General features: G+C 37.9%; 1 protein-coding gene across 11 annotated transcripts in view; it reads right to left on the reverse strand.

Annotated features, from left to right (window-relative positions):
• The window catches only part of ADD3 (adducin 3), a 126,995-nt gene that overhangs the window by 49,355 nt on the left and 64,509 nt on the right, over positions 1–13,131 (reverse strand). Inside the window, exons 1-2 of one of the 11 annotated variants that reach the window (XM_033183264.1) lie at positions 8,476–8,583; positions 5,716–5,773 (exon numbers count right to left, since the gene is read on the reverse strand). The exons of 6 other annotated variants lie outside the window; for them this stretch is intronic. The gene's annotated coding sequence lies outside the window, so the exon portion shown is untranslated. Of the gene's footprint in view, positions 1–429; positions 452–3,902; positions 4,060–5,715; positions 5,774–7,891; positions 7,962–8,475; positions 8,612–13,131 lie in introns of those variants that run through there. 4 more of the 11 variants (XM_033183282.1, XM_033183219.1, XM_033183273.1 and 1 more) reach the window with 4 other exon arrangements.

The raw sequence follows: 13,131 nt of genomic DNA on the forward strand, positions 1-13,131 counted from the left end.
ACATTAACTGCCATGCAAGCTTGTGCGTGCATTTAAAGAGGTCTCGGCTCTGTCCTGATAAAACAGCATTTAGCTTTGAAAAGTACGCCTAGTTGATATGAGTAAGAATTCTAAAAATGTATGCATACATTGATATTTTATGACACAAACTAATTCATATCAAAAAAGGGGGGGAATTAAAATTATTTCTAACATGAAGAAACTGGAAATAATGAGAAGATAAAGAGACAACAACCCAAGTCTCAAGTCCACTGCTGGAAACTGAACTCTCAATATAAAGAGAAAATCTAGAAAAAGACCTGAGAAGTCCAATATCAAATTCGGAAAAAGAGAAAACATTAAATTAATTCACTATTTAATTTATGGAGGAAAGTTTATCAAAAACAACAGAAATGCAGATTTTAAAAGAACGAAGAATAACTTTCATACCTTTGTTAGGATTGTAGAGAAACAAAACACTGCTTTGTAAATACAAATAGGAACTCTTCCAACAAGAGTTGTTTTCCCTGATATTACCTAATGAGAGCCAAAAGAAGAAGAGTATCCTTAGAATCTAAAGGGTTAGAGTTGAAAACGATGTAAGATATTACCAAATCTTATTCTACCTCATTTCTTACATGGAGAAAGGTAGAACAGGTCCTAAGAGAGACTGGTGTGTCCCAAGCCCCTCAATTTATCTTACCCAATATTTTTCACTTTATCTAGATTAGAATGAGATACGTAAGACGGTAGACCTTATGATTTGTTGATATAAGAAAAATTTAAAACATGAACTGCACTTAGAAATTTATTTAACTGAAGATTTTGTTAAGAAAACACATTTCAGGTGCTACTGTACATTATATAAACTATCAACTTTTATTTTTTAAAAGCCAGGTAATGTCCTGTTACAATTTCTTGATTTTAAGGGGTTTGTAGGTATGTGCTCATGATTAATACATAAAACATTTTGTTGGTGTTATTTCCATAATAATCTAAAGCAATTTTTACTATTTTAAAATAATGAGAGTGCTTTTCTTTCAAGCTTTCATGGTAATTCACTAGGAAGAGTAAAACTTCATGACTCAGCTTTTTGTGCCCACTCACACATGCCTAAAAGGTCCACTGAAATTGCTTGCTATATTTTAAATTCCAGCTTGAAGTAGGACTCTTGTTTTTCTGAGGCTCACAAAGACTAGACTCACAACTTAGTTCTATAGTGTCTATTTAGCTGGACTTAAAGCCCACATCAAGTACTTTATTGTCAAATAAAAAGCCATCTATGAGGAGCTTAGTAACTTAAGTAGCTCTCCAGAGTTTGGTAAATATTTTGTGTCTACTTTTGATCTCTATTGTCTAGGAAAGGTTTTGTCAAGTTGTAAAGTGCTAGAAAGTGTTGTTTTAAACTTTTGAAAGGTAGTAAGAGTACTACAACTCTGGGATCCTTGGTTGCAACAAAGAAGCATAAAATCAACTACTATAGTTTTCCAAAACCACCATTTCCTCAGACCCTCCCCCAAGGAAATAAAAGAGCATCCAGGAAGTCCCATCTTTAAAAAAATACTTAGCTATCAGCCTGGGGCTTCTAAAATTCAGGCCCTGAAAAAAGGATAGGTAAGACCTCAAAGTCTATCCCTATTAGGTTTAGAGGGAAACGACTCTTCCTAATAAAAGCCATCCCCCTGATTGTTGCTTTGCTCACCATATTTCTTACACATTTGGACTGTTTTCCCCTCTCATCTCCATCCATCCAATATTTGTCCATACTTTGAATTCTTATTCAAAAGCCAACCCCTTCCATGGTGACTTTCCTAAGTTCCTCCATCTTAGCTCTCCCTGCAACCTTAGTGCTCAAAGCACTTTGTCATAGTCTATACTGTCTTTTAATTATTTGAGTATGTCTGTCGGCTCCAAGCAACTGGGTCAACGTTTTTTCCTTTCTTTACTGTCCACTTAGAGTTACTCAATAAGGGTTTATTAACTCAGTGAGGTGAGTAAGGCTCTTAACTCATAAAACCCCCATTCTCTACTTGTCTTAGAATAAACCAGGGCAGGGAATCTAGAGCAAACTTTGAAAACTGGGTTATTCGTGGTTTGGTAAGACTGGCCAAGTATCCAAGATGGTTAAGGTAATGAATATTGTGACCTGAATATGAAATGTCTTAAGCTGACTGAAAAGTAATTACACAAAAAAGTGTGAAGGTATGAGAAGAGCATTATTGGTATCTGGAAATATTTAAAATAAGTAAATACATATATAAAACAGCAATTTCTAAAAATATATATTTACTGCCATGTTTTGAGACCAGGTACAAATAATGATACAAAAACGTTATCTTCAAACACCAAAGAAACTACTGATCCAATCAATCAGCAAACCCTAATTCAGGTGTTAGGAAAAGGTTGTAAAGACTACATAAGGCACAGCTCTGATTCCTGCCCTTAAGGACTTTCTAGTTTATTAATAATTGTGGAGGGAAGTAAACCAAATAAGCGATCTCGTAAGACAGTTTAATGTTTTATAGGAGAACTTGAATTTGTGGCTTCCAAAACTCAAAATAGGCCTTTAAAATAGACATTTTTCATACCCAAAAGGTATGTTTAAAATAATTCATTCTCATCTAAGGACAGGAAGTGTGTAGAGTAAGCCTGCAAAAGGTCATCACCACTATTAAAGCAATTTTTTTTCTGATCTTTTTAACTGTCATGACTTTTATGCCCAACAGTTACTGATGGTCAAATGTAAATGTATTCTGAAGCTCAGCCAAAGCTTTTTTTTTTTTTTTCTTAGAGTGATACTCAAAACAAAGCAAATATTGGCTTAGTCATGACACTTGTTGTTCTAAAACGTTAATAGCCTATTGTTCACTGTGGTTGTCTCAACAAGATAATACATTGAAAAACAGCATTTCCTGATAGGAAGTGAGTTCCCACTGTGTGTCACAGGACCCTAGCCAAATGCTGGGCTCCAAAGGAGAAATAGCAGTGCCTTCTGGGACTGTGTAGAGACTTCCCTCTCGCTAGTTTAAAATGTCTGTTTCAGCTCAAACTACAATCTGACTGATTTTGCTACCATAGGACTGTTTTCCTAAAACAACTTCAAATGCTTTAGACAATGTTTGTTCAACATCCTGTAGACAGCAGCATCCTGTATATTTCTAACTATGAAGAATTTCCTTAGTTATACATGCCACAATGGATGGGGTAATTTGACAAAGAAGCCATCAGGATGTATCTTCAAAACACTATGTGACCATTTTCAAGCGTGGTTTCATATAAGCCATTGTTAAAAAATCATAATATATGAAGCACAATAATTGCAACAGATTTTCACATTTCACACATCAGATATGTTTTAGTCAACAAAAATTTAGGCTCAATTAATTAGTCCAAGCATCACAGCATTATTTAAGAGTTCAATTAGTGAGAAACTGATGTCACCAGCAGACCCTCATACAGAAGTGGAGAAGTGCCTCCAAAGTAACTGACACTGTACTAAGACATTAAGATCTCCTTTTTAAACACTGAAAACATACTTTTCATCTATTTTCACAGATTCGAATTTAAATAATTTTTTTTTTTTGCCAAGTTCCAATCACCAGTGGATATTAGAAAGCTTCAACAATGCAAGAAACAGGAACAGTTGTCATTTTAGTGGATTCTAAGCAAGACTGTCCAAGTTACCCAGGTATTCCCAGCATTTAATTCAGTGCTTGGCTGCTAGAAGGTCTTTGATACATTTTGCTAAGTGGAACTGTATGTCAAAAAATGTATATGAAAATTAACAAGGAATACTAATAATTATCTAGCATTTTTTGAATAATAAATAATACCTCAGATTATAGAAAAGTATATTCAAGATATATTAAGCCGTCTGCCAAGAAGCTAAGGTAATCACCACACAAACATACAAACTCTCCTACCTTCTAGCCAAGAAAATGTCTTTATCTTCCAGTTGTAATTACACGAATCAAATGAAGTTCTTACATCATTTTATCTTTAGAACAGCTGTCATTTGATTCAATTATGAGACTAAAACTGTGAAAAAGGCAATGTTAGGCAATGGTAAACATCGTATGTGTGATGCAGCAAAAATCACTGCTTTTGTTACTTTATAACTTTGCCATGTAACTTTGTAACTTTGCTGGCAGGATATATTTCACCTCTAAAGCAGCTTCCTCAGCATCAAATCTGAAAACTTTAGTTAAGTAATGTCAGTTTTAGCATTTAAGGAAACAAGGAGATGGATTAAAGGGCTAGAATGTGCAAACAGTTTAAACAAGAAACCTGAAGCCAAGTTTCAAAGCTCTAGGATTACTTCTGAATGGTCGGACTCACTGAAAATTATAAGGATCCATTTTAAAAACAAACATAACCTCACAATCTTCTTCCTCAAGCAGTCAAGCTTGATAAAAAGGATTTGCTTTTAATTCTGGAATGGGTTTGATACTTTTGAAATTGACTTTTTAGAAAAGGATAGTTTATATAAAATATACAATGATATTCAACTTTCCTTTTTTACATTCTTAAACTTTAAACTGGCTTAGACCATATGGAAGGTCAAATAAATTACAGACCACACAATATATATATAAGATGTTTTTAATTTAAATACGAGAAACTTCATATAATTTGGGTTATCCAGTTTAAATCAATATTCCAACAAAAATACTACATAAATATTGAAGTTGGAAGGGACATTAAAACTCATCTACTTCAAACCTCACATTTTATAGATGGTAAAACTGAGGATTCAAGGAGGTCAGGTGACCCACTCCAATCCCACATCCAAGTTACCCGACTTTGAACCCAATGTTCTTTCACTATTCTGCTGAGAAATGACTTCCTCCTAGGGCAGTTCTTACCCACCCCAACCATGAATTCCTGGGATAGTCCGGCCTACTTCTGGAGCCCTCGTCTGATAAACAGAAGTTGTTGAGGGAATTTTCCATTTCCACACATCACTATTATACCTTCTCTATAGTACCCAAGTTCTGGGTTCTGTCCCAAAACGGAGGTAGGACAAGACTAATAGCGTAAGTATCTCTGATGGAGAGGGGATGGGAACAAACTTGGAAATGATCCAGATATCCATCGAAGGAGGAATAACTGAGTTACAGTACATCCATCCACACAAGAAAGTACTATAAAGCCATTAAAAAGAATGAAGTGGGTTGGGTGCAGTGACTCACGCCTGCAATCCTAGCACTTTGGGAGGCTGAGGCAGGGGGATCACTTGAGGTCCCAAGGCCAGTTTGAGACCAGCAAGGCCAATGTGGTGAAACCCCATCTCTACTAAAAGTACAAAAATTAGCCAAGCTGTAATCCCAGCTACTCGGGAGGCTGAGGCAGGAGAATTGTTTGAACCCAGGAGGCAGAGGTTGCAGTGAGCCAAGATTGTGCCACTACACTCCAATCTAGGCGACAGAGCAAGACTCTGTCTCAAAAAAAAAAAAAAAAAAAAAGAAAAGAAAAAAGTAGATACATAATGGTATGCATGGTATAATTTTATATGGATTAAAAAGCTGTTCAGGTAGATCACTCACACACACACACACACACACACACACACACACACACTCCTCTCTGTCTCTCTCTCTCTCCCATTGACATTTTTTTGAAAAATAAATTCCCCTCTGGGGAGTGGGGCTGAGATTAGGGTGGGAAAAACATTTTGTCACATGCCCTCTTATATTATTTCATCTTTTTACCATATGCATTTTCTAGTAAAATTACCTTTTAAAAGTACATTAAAGCAGAGAAAGGAAATTCCGTGGAGCTCTGGGAGACAACTCTGGTGATGAAGATAAAGACAGGGTTTATCAATGGTAATTTGACACTCTGTATCTAATGTACATGACATATTATATCTAGTTCTCTAGAAAAGCCTTCTCAATGCTTTTCATGTCATGGTATGTGTATTAGTTCTCACTAATAGGGTATGCATAAATAAGACAAAGCTTGTATAGCAGACTGGAGTAAACAAGAGGTAGACTGAGGGGGCAGATGCACAGGGCTTGGTAAAAAATATTCCATTTTTTGCCGGGCGCGGTGGCTCAAGCCTGTAATCCCAGCACTTTGGGAGGCCGAGACGGCGGATCACGAGGTCAGGAGATCGAGACCATCCTGGTTAACATGGTGAAACCCCGTCTCTACTAAAAATACAAAAACTAGCCGGGCGAGGTGGCGGGCGCCTGTAGTCCCAGCTACTCGGGAGGCTGAGGCAGGAGAATGGCATAAACCCGGGAGGCAGAGCTTGCAGTGAGCTGAGATCCAGCCACTACACTCCAGCCTGGGTGACAGAGCAAGACTCAGTCTCAAAAAAAAAAAAAAAAAAAAAGCCGGGCGCGGTGGCTCAAGCCTGTAATCCCAGCACTTTGGGAGGCCGAGACGGGCGGATCACGAGGTCAGGAGATCGAGACCATCCTGGCTAACACGGTGAAACCCCGTCTCTACTAAAAATACAAAAACTAGCCGGGCGAGGTGGCGGGCACCTGTAGTCCCAGCTACTAGGGAGGCTGAGACAGGAGAATGGCGTAAACCCAGGAGGCGGAGCTTGCAGTGAGCTGAGATTCGGCCACTGCACTCCAGTCCGGGCGACAGAGCGAGAATCCGCCTCAAAAAAAAAAAAAAAAAATTCCATTTTCTTTATATTATGTACCTAGGAAAAGACAGAGTATTACTGGAGATATTAACTAAGATTTTCTATTACAGTTCCAAATAAAAATCTATTTAAAAATCTTCTAATTTCAATATTTAACAGCAAATTCATTGGCAAGCTTTGCTCCAGCACAACTGTGAAAGTCGAAGTTTAACTGTATTCCTCCAGAGTTCAAAGGGACAGTACACGTTGTAACCAATATTTTTTGAAATGAAACACTGTTTTCTGTGTTGTAAGAGAAATTTATTACAGAGATTTAAAGTGGTTCGTATGTGTCATGGTTGGGTCATGATGTAAAATATACTGAAAAAAGTTTGAAAGCCACTTTTACCCAAGGCTACACAACTAATAGCTGTACACTAAATAGCCAATGTTCAAGGAAAGGTCCACGAAAACACTTGTGGCAGGAGGTTAGCCTAATTTCAACTTGAAAATGCTGATGAGATGTTTTATATAGCTAGTTCTACTACTCAGATATGAAAAAGTAAATTTCAAAATTTCTGACAGACACAACTTCTTACAGTAAAGCTTTACTTTTCATGTCATTTATACGAATGACTGAGTTAACATCCAACCATTTTTCTCTCAATTCTAGTATATTCCCTTTAGCATTTCTGGAATAGTCATGTGTCTTTACAAAGAAAATTAGAGTACTCAAAGCTAGAAAAGATCTTACAAGAGGCTAACCCAAATTCCTAATTGTATAGGTGAAGAAACTAATGTCCAAAGAGGTAAATCAGTCTCTTGAATCCCAGGTTAGTGCTTTTTGCTATGATACCATACCTGTGCTTTATTCTTACATCCTTATGAAATTAGAAGACAGCTAAATCCGATTACTACCAAGTAAAAAAGAGGAAGCTGAAGCAAGGAGATGCTAAGAAGTCTTAGTTCAAAAAGGATGACACAATGTCACCTCTGCAAGCTTTACAGAAATTAGTCATTTTCAACATTCAGCTTTGATTTCAAGGGAGGCAGTTGTCCAATTTGCTTGCACCAAATGAGTGTCTACCCAAAGTGTACACATGACCACACACCAGAGAATATAGATAACACAAAACACAGCCTCTCCCTCCACATGCCCACTTCAGTCAGTGAATAATTGAATACTCCAAAGGCATTTAAAACTCAGGTACAAACAGAAATTCAGTGTGTGAGGGGGAAAAAAGGTCAGACAGACCCCAGTTGCAAAGAAAAAAACTGCTGAACATGGACCCCAATGAACAACAGTAATTCTCCTATAGTTCAACTCACCATTCACGTCACAGACTCTAGAAAGAACACAGAGGCACGGAACTGATGAGGCATGGAACAGAACTTTGGGCTGCAGCCTGCCCCAACTCTTCTGACAAATACCCAACAGCAACAGGACAAAGCATCATTATGACACAAATAAAAGGCTCTTTAGATGCTGCCTTTTTTTTTAATTCAATGAACCCACTCTTACACACAAAGTTCATGTCACGATGTCTCGAAACACAGTATTGACAGATTATGCTATTAATGGGTCCAATAAATTCAGTATAAAACACCACTTCAAGCATTTTTAAGTTAAATAACTAGCACATTTGGGAGAATACTATTTTCCTTCATTTGAACAGTAAATGTCATCCCCAAAATCGTTAAAAATAACAATTCAGTAAACTGTTTAAGAGGGGGAAAAAAGCAGACAAGTGAACTAAAAGAAAAAAACCTTAGTTGAATGATAAAGCCAGAAGCTCCTCCCAAAGAATATTGCATGTTACTAGCAGCTGGCACAAAGCTTAACCATCTATCTTATCTGTGTTTCCCCTTAAGCTGTGAGCAATCAGTATTACAATAGACAATCCATTACTTACAAAAAAACTGAAGTGCTGTAATTTCTTAAGCTGGTTTTTGTGGGGCAATTCTGTTGCAATACTGCCCTAAAAATGAACTTTGTTTTAAAGAGCAAGATATCCACAGTCAATGTGGTTAGAGCAAGGGTGGAGCTCACTCTGGGGGAAACAACACACCCAGGCCGACTTCAGAGAGAGCAAACTGCACATTAATATTGTCACACATTTTCAGAACCTCAGAGTCACAATTAATTGATTAGTCCTCCTAAAAAAGTTGGGGGGAGTTCATGTTTGAAGATCAGCTTTCCTGCCTTGAAGTAAAATATATTCTCATTTCTTGTTTGTGAAGAAAGTAAAGATAAAATAAAATGCAAGACAGATCACACAGTTCAACCAACAGAATGTTAGATGGAAGTGGAGTACTATAAAGGAAGTCCAACCATGCCAACTTCTAAGTTTAGCAACAGCAGCTTTTACATATCTCAAGGTGTCAGAAGCTTTGCTCATTCTAAAACATTACTTCAGCCAGTTTCCAGAGGTCCTGAACATAAACACAAATTACCTCTTTCTCTCCTCACCAGTGCTCTAGTTCTCCTAACAATGCACAAATAATAAAAACATTTTATTATCAACTAGCAATAGGTCCCTTCAAAATAAGATGTCATTTATGGAGTTGCTTTGGTAGAATAGTGAAATGTACATGTAAAAAAGAAAATTATTTATTATGCATACCATATTTTTTATACTCAACCCCTTTTTCAGTAATTTTGTAGGAATTTTATTTTAAAAAGTTTTCCACAGTATGTATAAATACTGTATAAATATCTTCAACAGTATCTAAAATAATTTATCAGTTACTGAAACTATTATCAAACATCTGATAATTATTCAAAGTGATTTAACCAATACTATTTTCTATATATGCATATTCAGAAACACAACCAAGAGTTATTTTTAATTGAATTCCTATAATCATAAAATTAAAGTTTGAGTAAAAGAAGCACATGAAAAAACTATATAATTGCTTACATAGAATTTAAAATGAACAATGGAAAAGGATTTGAGAGAACACCAGGAAAATATTATTTTTAATGATGCATGTTGTCACGTTACTCTAGCCAAGAGCTACTCTCTCACACTGGAACAATAAATCAGTTTGGAGTATTGAACATTTCAATATTTTGAGAGATGGCTTAGAACATCCTCTCTCAGGACACTAGTGAGGGGCTGTTGATTGATCTTGCCTTTGTTGGATTATGAGGTCACTCTTGCCACATGACAAATTAACCATTCCAACATACTCTTCTCATAGTCCAACTGCCTGATTTATTTTTTCAACCATCAATGTAATTATGAATCACCTGCTGCCATCTCTTGGCTCTTCCTCATCTCCCCCTCAAACTAACAATTCAAAGTTACCAGTTGGTTATTACAGTAGAAGAATCCTGTCTTGATACTTTTTGGATTTGCAATGGCAGAATGTGTTTTCAAGTCAAACTTCACTTTCACAGCTGCAAAGGAAATGACAAGAGAAGAAAAACACAGCCAATATATATCAGCAATTAATTCCATCCACAACTGCCCAGCTGTTTGTGCATGGAAGAATCAGTCTGTTTCCTTTCGGGGCTTTCACCACTGAAAATTGATACTGCACATTCAGAGACACAAGCTGTTTGTAACATGTCAGGAATGTGCGCAAGATCACACAGAGTTGAAGAGACAAAATGAAATCCAGATCTAGTTTTCTTGGGACTTGCCAGTATTATTTCATAGCAAAAAAAAAAAACAAAAAACAAAAAAAAACCACACACACACACACACACACACACAAACACCCCAATCACAGAGCAAAATACACAAAAAATATTGTCCCTTCTGAATATTACCCTTCCAATAAAGGAGAAAATCTGCCAATGGTATCAGATTTAGTATCAAGAATAGACACTCTGATTTATTGGCACAGACAAGGTGTGACATTCTTAGGAATCCACATGCTCTACGTTAAATCCAGCCAATACTCTGGACTACACAGCTACTTGCCCAATGTGTAGTTAGTCCCTTTAAAAAATCCTTATAAATGTGAAAGTTGTTGGGAACCAATGCTTTCACCACGGTCATGCAGAAAAGCAAGTTTTTCTTGGTTAGTCCTGATACTATTTGGCACTCACATACATGCCTGTTTCAGGGATTCATGTAAATTTACAGATCCAATCTTCTAGGGTAACTTTCAAGCAATGAAATTTCTCCTTCCCTCCCCCCTAACTCAGTTTTGTGGATTTTAAATAAAAATACTATACTGAGTGCCAGAGGCTTAACAACTAAAGTATGGGCTTGTATGCAACTCATGAAGTGTGCTATCCCCCTTCTCTCCCTGTCCTCCAATTCCAATTTTATTTCAAATATTTGATTTAAATTGTGTAAAACGTCATTTTTTCATATTGTATTTTCAATACATGACTTGCCATTATTGTTATGAAAGTCAGCAAAAAAAGATGGCATTTTAAAAACAAAATAATTGAAAACATATTTTAGCTTTAAGAAAAAAAAAAGAGGAAATGAGGTAGCTCCATGACTGAATTCATTGTCCTAAGGGCCTTCCCCTTCCCCTTTTGCCCTCCAATCAACATCAGCTGAACAAGAGTTCACGCACTCCTAATACCTGTACATTCTCAAATACAACATAGATAGGCCACCCACTCTGGGCACCACTAGGGTCTAGGGCTTGATCAATGAAGAGAAGACAAACTGTCTACTCCAAATAGGGGAGTAAAAGAAACATTCCATAAGCTTCCAAATGGAGATGTTTTCAAGTGCCAGAAATCAAACCAGCACAATGAGAAGCTGTCTCCAACTAAAGTGCTATGAATCCTGAAGTCACAAAGTTTTTTTTTTTTTTTTTTTTTTTTTGAGACGGAGTCTCGCTCTGTCGCCCAGGTTGGAGTGCAGTGGCCAGATCTCAGCTCACTGCAAACTCCGCCTCCCGGGTTCACGCGATTCTCCTGCCTCAGCCTCCCGAGTAGCTGGGACTACAGGCGCCCGCCACGTCGCCCGGCTAGTTTTTTTTATTTTTAGTAGAGATGGGGTTTCACCATGTTAGCCAGGATGGTCTCGATCTCCTGACCTCGTGATCTGCCCGTCTCGGCCTCCCAAAGTGCTGGGATTACAGGCTTGAGCCACCGCGCCCGGCCACAAAGTTTGAATTGTTAAGGAACTACTAGGCATCTCAAACGTGGTAGACTAAAATTAAAGCACAAAACCAAAAAAAGGGCTTTTCCTTTTGAACAAACATCATCTGGTCAAGGATGTATTGGGTTGGGGGACGGGAGGGGAGGGGAGAAGGAGAAGGGAGGAGAGGAGTTTAATTTTTGGCTGATGGTGACAACAACTTCTAGAAACATGGTATAACTATTAGTGACTTAAAACAGCCACAGAGATGAGCTTTGCTTGGCAAGCTTCAGCTCTGTGGGACATTCAGTCTAGCTTGAAATGTCTATGCGAAGTAACCTCTCTACCTACTACAAGACTGGCTAAGAAAAAAAAGGTCTAAACTGTTTAAATCAGGTTACTTAAATTCATGTTAGTCTGGGGTGGGAAGCTGGCTGCTTCCATGGGTTCCTCTACTCAGCTGGGATCACCTTTATATTCCAACAGATAGCACAGAGCTTAGAGCTTAGCCCACTGAAACCATCCATAAGTGCGGAATGGTTATGCCTGAGTAACAGGCATTTAGTTATGATTAAAAACAAAACAACTAAGGATGAATACTCTCCAAAAAGGAAAGCAAAATGACAGAAAAATAGGGGGCAAGGAGATGATCAGAGTAAAATGCATGAAATATTAAAAAGATTAAAAACCAACTGTGCAAACTTCTGTGTCCTCAGAGATCTAAATGCTGCTAAGCAGTTAAAGTGCCACTGGAATAATTCAAACTGCTACGCAGTGCACTTTACATACTTATTCCATGAACTTCCACAGCAACCCTATCGGTAGTACTATTATGATGCCTCCTTTACAGATAAGAAAACTAGGGCCGGGCGCGGTGGCTCACGCCTGTAATCCCAGCACTTTGGGAGGCCGAGGCAGGCGGATCACGAGGTCAGGAGATGGAGATCATCCTGGCTAACGCGGTGAAACCTCGTCTCTACTAAAAAAAATACCAAAAAATTAGCTGGGCGTAGTGGCGGGCACCTGTAGTCCCAGCTACTCGGGAGGCTGAGGCAGGAGAATGGAGTGAACCTGGGAGGCGGAGCTTGTAGTCAGCTGAGACCACACCACTGCACTCCAGCCTTGGCGACAGAGCGAGACTCCGTCTCAAAATAAAAATAAATAAATAAATAAATAATATACATGGTAAATAAATAATGTCCCTTGCCTATTTAATATTTGATAGATGGTTATTTGTTAAAACAGGTAATCCAAGACTTAAAAAGGAAGAATTATAGAAAAGGCAAGGTTGGGGATAAGTGAAATATGGTTAATGTTCAAAATAGGCCTTTTCTGGATAAAAATCTACATGACATAACCAATGATTGATAAGTTCATCTTATTAAAGCTGAGGTTGAAATTCAGTAAGTCGCCGGGCGCGGTGGCTCAAGCCTGTAATCCCAGCACTTTGGGAGGCCGAGACGGGCGGATCACAAGGTCAGGAGATCGAGACTATCCTGGCTAACATGGTGA

This window comes from Trachypithecus francoisi, unplaced genomic scaffold (genome assembly GCF_009764315.1).
Source record: "Trachypithecus francoisi isolate TF-2019V2 unplaced genomic scaffold, Tfra_2.0 Contig01579, whole genome shotgun sequence".
NCBI lineage: Eukaryota > Metazoa > Chordata > Mammalia > Primates > Cercopithecidae > Trachypithecus > Trachypithecus francoisi.